This window comes from Pteropus alecto, unplaced genomic scaffold (genome assembly GCF_000325575.1).
Source record: "Pteropus alecto unplaced genomic scaffold, ASM32557v1 scaffold106, whole genome shotgun sequence".
In the NCBI taxonomy this organism is placed as follows: Eukaryota; Metazoa; Chordata; class Mammalia; order Chiroptera; family Pteropodidae; genus Pteropus; species Pteropus alecto.
In genome coordinates this window covers 7,628,968-7,637,447 of record NW_006442103.1, presented here as the reverse complement: position 1 = coordinate 7,637,447, position 8,480 = coordinate 7,628,968, and positions in this window count along the sequence as shown.

The following is an 8,480-nucleotide window of genomic DNA, read 5'->3' as shown; positions in this document are numbered from 1 at the left end:
ATCTCTTTTCTCTCTGTATATACGTACTTCATCTATAACCCGCAAATTTCATCCATACTTGAATCTGCGTTCGGCGTCCAGGAGGCACAGGAGACTGCGGTACACCATCTGCTGATTCACCTTGCAGTCCACCAGCTCTAGCTTCCGTATTTGACTATTGTTGGGTGCTCCAGGAACAGGCCCCAGACAATGACTGGCAGGTTCTCGGGGAACCCCATGGGCAGCAGCATTCAGAACAGAGGAGCCCAGAGTTCCCAGTCTCCAATCCACTTCAGGCCTTGATGGTAGCTAAGCACCTGCGTGTGGGCTCCACGTAGAGGCTGGAGGATGGCCTGAGGCTCTGCTGCTGACACCCAGCTTGGGAAAAACGCCTGAGTGACACCCATGAGATGGCCCAGGATGGGACCGTGGTCAGCCACACTGTCCTCCACCAGGGGCGTGGCGACTAGAGTCTCAGTCCGAACACACCGTGGACGGAGAAACACTTGGCACAAAGCGCATCTTGGGTGCCAGGCGCTAGAAGGCGCAGGCGCCACCGACACGAGCACATGCGCAGCAAGATTTCCCCAGCCTCCTCCTGCCGCAGGTGGATCCTATCTGCACACCTGTGAACCGTAGCAGCCCCTGCAACCCCTGCAACCCCGTACTCTTGACCCATTGGAAGAAAAAAAAAAAAAAGAAAGAAAAGAAGTTATTATGGCTATTACCATTATTTTTCAAATAGTTTCTTCTAGTTGAACTAAAGTTTATTTATGTTTAACTGTCAAGTTGATTGGATAAATAATATTAGACAAGCAGATACGCATTTGCGAATCCTGTACTGAAAACACTAAATCATTTGGTAAACCATTTGCAGATCATTTAAATCGTTGTTTCTCAGTTTCTTTTTTTTTTTGACTTTCGAAAATACTAATTTGTAATTCATCCCTTCACCTTTTTCAGTTTCTCAGTATTTTATACATATCAGCTAGATTTTGCATGTAGAATACTAAATGCAAATTTTACTATCAGAATTTTTCGTATAACAGAATTTGCATTTTTAAAACTATTGCTGGAGAATTTATAAGTGTAGATAAAAGAAAATCCAAACCAGCATATCTAAAAATATACACATATAATTGGTCTATTCAAAAGCATTACTTAATTCAATAATCATATATAAAATCACCAAAATGATTGCAAAATTTATCTTCCAGTAATTATGCTTATATATCAGCTATTTATTACATTTGCTAATGACACAGAATATTAAAATTTGCAAACATAAATATCGGTATTTTTCAGAGGTAACATATTGTGTAATCAACTTTATTGAAGTAAATTTACATACAATGAAAAACACCCATTTTAAGTGTGTAGTTTCATGAATTTTGACAAATGTATACATCATTTAATAACTACTATGATCAAAATATAATTCCTTGGATCAAGGACAATATATTTTTACCTTTATTCTAATTATTGAAATTAGTTCCTATTATATATTTGACAACATAAGGAGGAGATTTCTCCACCTGTCCACCTAGATTTCATTTTCATTGGTATTCTAAACACTAATGGATTTGTAATAAAGTGACTGATTCTATTTCCTTTACACTACTTGTTTTCTAGATAGCTCTATACAGTTCCCTTGAATCCTTCAATTTTCCTGTGATGTGAAGATAACATTACTACACCTGATCCTTACAGAGTTTTCATGGTAATCAAATGAGATAATTCAGTAAAAATATTTAAAAAATCAGACGGAAAATTTTATTTCATTTTAAAAGTTTACTAGAAAATATTAGAAAACACAGAAAAATAGAACACTAAAAGTGGTTACAAATACAATCTACCAGCGAAGGGAATACAGCGAGAGGTCATTAAGTCTGCCACCCATTATGCACAGGTGTTAGAGGATACAGAACATTTTCACTCACCCACAGTGTTTTAATGCTATTTTCCAAAGTGCTGACATTTTAGGGAGCTGGTACTGCTCAAAACGATATGGCATGGATCCAACACTCACTTTTTAATTGCTAAATAGATTTTTGCAACTGGCAGTCCAAATATTTTGATGCTACTAAAGAGTAGGGTGATTATTACATTGGGCAGTGACATGCCTTTCCTACTCAGTTGTAACTTGGCAAAATAGTTTTAATGTTTGCACCCGGCTTTGAAAGGCTAGGGAAATATTCATTGTGACAGAACTGTGAAAGCGCAGGAAAAAGTTAAGGCATGAAAATATATTTCTTTCCAATATGTAAAAGGTATTATCCATTAGGTATTGCATTTTTCATATTTCAGTTCAAGGTGATCTAAATCCCAGTTAAATATTAACTTATTCTGAAAGAAGTTGAGCTTTTATTTTCTAACTCCTTTTAAGCCCAAATTTTATCAGAGTTTGGACTCCTGACGTCATTCTGTAGTATTTAAATCTAAATTTAGTGCTGCTTTTATTTCAAGAGACCATTGCAACCTGCTAATAAAAACTTATTTTATCTGCCATGTGTTGAACATTTACTATAGGGTATACACTTTGCTAAGCATATCTATAAAATAAGCTTATTGAGGTAATTTTCATACAATAAAATTCACTTACTAATGTTTATACTTTCATGACTTTTGACAAATGAATATAGTCATGTAACACTATCTACATCAAGCCACAGAATGTTTTCTTCACCCTCAAAAAGGCTCCCTCATGACCCCTTTGCAGTCAAGGCCCTTGCTCCAAACCCAACCTCTAGCAACAACAAATTCACTTTGTGCCACTATAAATTTGCCTCTTCTAGATTTTTATGTAAATGACACAAAACAATATGCAGTCATTTGTGTCTATCTTTATTCACATTGCATAATGCTTTTAATATTCCTCTATGTTGTGGTTTGTTTTTGCAACAGCAGTTCACTCATTTTCATCGTAGAGTAGTATTTCATTGTAAGGATATAACAAAATGTGTTTATCCTTTGACCATTTTATGGCCATGTGAATTGTTTCCAGCTTTGAGTCATTATTACAAAATAGCTGCTCTGGACGGTGGCATACAAATCATTGCATGAACCTATATTTTCTATCCTCTTGGGTAAATATGTGGGAGTATCAGATTGTTAAGTGATATAGAAAATACATGCTTAATTAACAACAAATCAACATACTGTTTTCCACAGTGTCTATACCCATACCCAAGGTATGGAAGTCCCAGTGGATCGGCATCCTTATTAATATGGGTTTTCTTGGTGTTTTTAATTTTAGTTCTTTTAGTATTCATTTTAGCTATTCTAGTGAGAGGTGGTCTCTCATTGGCTTTAGTTTGCATTTTTCTAAAAACTAATGATGGGGAGCCACTTTAAGTGGGTTTCATTGGCCATTAAATTGTATTTTTTAACTAAAGTGTCTATTCAATCTTTTACACATACTATAAATTGATTTATTATTAATGACTTGTAAAATTTACATAATCTAGATCTAACTCCATATAAATATATAAATAAATAACAATTATTCTCCTAGTCTCTATTTTCATTTTCACTTTTTTAAACAATATTTACAAGCATTTTTGATGTTCAATATATACTTATTTTCTTTATATGGTTCATATTCTTTGCATCTTAAGAATTATTTCCCTAACCAAAGTTATATCGATTTTTTTTATGCTCTTCTAGAATTTTTATGGTTTTAGCTTTTTATATTTAAGTCTATAAATAATTTCAAGATTTTTTGTTTGTTTTGTATATGGTGCAACATAAGTGTCTTAGCTCAAGCTGCTGTAACAAAATACCACAGACTGGCTTAAACAACAGGTATTACTTTCTCATAGTTCTAGAGGCTGGGAAAAGCCCAAGATCAAAATGCCAGGCCGGCATATTCGGTTCTTGGTGAGGGCCTTCTTCCAGATAGCCACCTACTCTCTCTATCCTTACATGATGGGAAGAAAGAACTCTGGTCTTTTCTTATATAGACACTTACTTCATCACAGTGTCTCCACCTGCCCGACCATCTCAACTTAATTATCTCTCAAAGACCCCATCTCCTAATACTTTCACATTGGCAATTGACAAATGTTCCAGGATTATCCCATCCCCATTCAATTACCTTGGACATTCGTCAAAAATTAATTGATTGGTCTACTTCTGGAATCTGTTCTATTCCTCTGTTTAATACACACACACATATATGTAATATATTACATGTAATATATTTCCCACATTTAATATTACAGGAATAAAATAGCTTTATCGAGGTTTATTTTTCATACAATAAAATTCAGTCACTAAAGTTTATAGTTTGATGGGTTTTAATGACACAGTCTTTTGATTACTATAACTTTAGAGTAAGTCTTTAAAACAGAATTCTCCTCCACCTTTGATCTGATGAAAATCGTTTGGTCATTTTGGTCATTCCATGTACTTTGCTCTTCTATATAAATTTTATGATCACTTATCAATTTGTATCGAAACGAGACAATTCTGGATTGGGATTTGAATTTCTTTGAAATTGTAGATAAATTTTAGGAAAAATGAGATCTTAAAAATGTTTTAACTTTCAATACAAAATCACTGTAGGAATTTCCATTTATTTGGTTCTTACTAAGTTTCCACCAATGATGTTTAGTTCTTAGTATATAGGCTTTATACATATTTATATTTTTAAAATTTAACTTTAAAAGCATTTCATATTCGGTGCTATGCCTATGGTATTTAACTGTTCTAAATTTTACTGGTAACATTTAGAAATATTTTTTTCTGTTTCCCCTCTTTTCTGGGACTCTAACTACATATTTGTTACATTTCTAGGTATTACCCCATAGGTCTCTAAGTATCTGCACTTTTTTTGGTCTTTAGATCTTAAATTTGTTTCATAGTTTCTATTGATGTTCACTGATTTGTCTATTCACAAGGCCTGTTACAGGACTCTGTGGGAAAATTGGACGCTCCCCGGGAAAATTGTAGATATGGGAAAATCGAGATAGGTCCCTCAGTGGATGGAACACTAAATAGAAGTGAGAAAGTAAATCTTTTAGTAAAGCCAACTGTTTTCATTAAATTATGTTTCAAGGTATAGAAAAGATATAAGCTCCAAATTAAAGGAAAATAGAGAATCAAGTTTCCTTTACAAGAAAAATTGGAGCCTTTTTTATAGCAATATGAATTACTCAGTATAGAAGAAGAAGATGAAAATGATAAAGACATCTAGTTACTGAAACAAAGTCTCAGAGTAGGGAAGTCAGTGTATTATAAATACTCATTTCTTCATTGAAGGATTATCTCTTGAAGGTTGTTGATGAAGGTTGTTAATCAATTAAAATTACAGTCTAGAGTTTTTAGACTAGAAAATTCATGGTTAGCTGGAATATACGCATGCACTAGGCAGTTAACTCATTCAGCTCAAGATGATATGTAAGCCTAGAGATAAGAGAACTTCTGCAGTGGTGGCTCTTGTAGATAGCTCAATCGACTGCCACAATTTAGAAAAATCAGTATTTCACCAGAGGAGTTAAGAGTTAATGGGCAGAAGATAAGAATCTTGAGGTAGCTGAACACTGCAGAGACTGGAGTTATTATGGTAACCAGCATGAAGCTCTGGGCATCTTCTTGTTTTCTGGAGGTAAAATAAATAGGTTTGATGTATCACACATGGATATTTCTAACATTCTCTCAGCTACTTTTTCAATTCTCCCCTACAGGTACCATTTCTCAGACGTTATGAAAAACACTTGTAACTCCTTCTGAAGCAGGGTAATAAATGTGAGAGAACTGCAAAATTACCTGTCAAAAAATTTCAAGAACAGGCCTCTAGAGGGCAACTATAGAAACCACAGCACCGTCTTATATTAACCACAGCTCATAATTTAAAGGCTTCAAATACATTTCGAAGGCAATCCCAGAAACTGTGTGGTATATATAACACAAACAATTATCTATTCTCTATGGGAATCTTGACTTCCATTTGATGAACAGTCCTAAAATTGGCTTTTTATTCTTATAATTATATAGAAAACACTCCACTCACTTTGTATGTCAAAGTCTTCACTTAATCTAATCAAGATGAGGCAAAAAAGCTTTTATTAGAAAGAAAAGAGAGTGAAATACAGAATATCTGCCATAAAATACATTTAATCTGTCTCTCTCTCTCTCTTCCTCCCTCCCTCTCTCATGTGCGTGCGCTTGCGCACACACACATACTCACTCCAAAATATGAAATACACATTATTAAAACAAAGGTTTCATTATTGAGAGAACACAATCTTGTTGAGAACCACAAGAGTATCTCATTCTTCTTTACATCACCAGGACATAGCAGTTTTTGGCATTTAATTTATCTGGTTCTCATTAACTGTTTGTTATTTTGAATAAAATAATTACTATTCCGAAATTCTAGTCCAAACCTAAAATATTTAAGGCCATGGGAAAAAAAATATCTTTCAAAACATCTTTTTGGCAGTGATCATGTGAAAAATTAAAATATCTCAATTTCACAATGTCCCTTCATGTTGATGTTTAAGTAAATTAACTCATACAAAGAACTTAGTATAGAACTTGGTGTGTAGTAAATACTAGGAAAATTAATTTTCTCCTTTCCTTCTTTATTTTGGATTATATAACTATGAATGCACATGGAAATCCTAAAATATTAGGATCTGTCTGTACCCAAATACAAACCCCTCCACCCCAAAATAAAAATTCCAATGAGTAGTCGGTAAAACTCATAATTTCTACAGCTGGTCCATTTTCTGTTTTGAATGTGAGTATAGGGCATGAAGGAATGTTAGAATTTAAATTCCAAATTGAAAATTAACATAGTTTTATTTATACATGGTCATACATGTGTTACTAAGTTAGTGTTCTAAGAATGCCAGCACAACAAACAATAATTTAATGTTCTTTTTTTTAAATTCCAGTGGATCTGAATTATAAAATAAATATTGTAATTTCAGTCAATTCGTTCAATAAACACTACTTTAACTCTCTTCTGGCCTCAGCATTGGGCTTAGTGTAATGCACACTTAGTGTTTTGGATGAAATGTATCGACATAGTATAAATGCTAAAAGTAAATCCTGCATATTTTCTCACTAGAGTGAGAAATTTTTCTACAGATTTTTTGAAATGCGAACTTAGCATTTTGATCTATTTTTTGACAATAAGTTTGCCTCTCCTTTTCCTTTGCACTTAGTGGTTTTGAAAATAATTATATAAGTTGTAAACCTTCTCTTAATTATTTCTCAACATCTTATATCATATTTTCATTTTTGATTTAATCTTCTGAGATTTTTTTAGGTGACTAATCTTTAAGACACAAAGAAAGCATGCACCAGAAATATATACCTTAACACAACTATTTTGTACTCTTCTGTCCAAGCAGATGCAACTGTGTATGTCTATCAGTCCTTCCACTTACATGGCAGCTCTCCACAGGTGCCATCAACACAGAGAAATTAGTTATTATTCTCCAAGACCCTCAGCTACAGAACTCTTGGCATGCTCTCTTTGTTGTCAATCCATTACTATAACTTTTCTGAGGACAGAGACCTTTTCTGTTTGACTATTTTATTCCAAGAACTTAGATTGTTCCAGGCACATGGTAGGTAGTCATTAAACATGTATAAAAATGCCTGGCAAGACTAATATGACAAATGAAATTGTAACTCAGTAAGGAAGATATTCCCAGCTGAATGGATGAAATTATCTTTTTAAAGCATAAAATATTTTATATTTGTCTCTTGACTAAAATTCTCATATGGGCTTCTCCACTTTTCAGGAATAAAAATCTACATTTGAATTTTACTGTCATACAAGCAAGTATCTTATTGTAATAGGGCCATTTTTAGACTTTAGTCTCATTTTGTAATTCCTCATTATGGCTTTACGCTTTAGTCATTCTGGAAATACCCTCACATCTCTTCACACAGTATTGTCCTCTGCTTGTAAAAGACTCCCTGCTGAAGTATACGTTCCTCTGGGACCTCCTCCTTTATAATTCTCCTACATTACATCCAGAATATGTCGCCTTTCTTTGCTCCCTTGGCAGCATAATCTTACCTTATTATAGGCTTTATCAAGTTGAATTTAATTTGTATTTTTCTAGATGTCTCCACTATTATATGAGGCATGGAAAGAACTGCATGTGTATTATATTTTTACCCTTTGTTCATTTCTGTGTTCCTGCTCCTAGAACATATATTGATATTAGAATAAATTTACCATGTTTCTACTAAAGTATTTAAGCATTTGACAATTTTGGCTTTGCCTTAAAATACACTATTTTAAAATAATTTTGCATTAAAACGAATTTGATATTTTTCACTTGCTTCAACAATCATTTTTATATCTAAATAAAAATGTCTCATCCTGGACTTGTGTACATTTAAGCTGAACTACAAGTAAGATTTTTAATTCTTCCCTATACATATGACAATTAACTGAAACTTGCAATCACTTTTGAAAAAAGAAAAAAATAATAAACTGGGTAAATAAAAAATATATTCTTGTACCATTAACA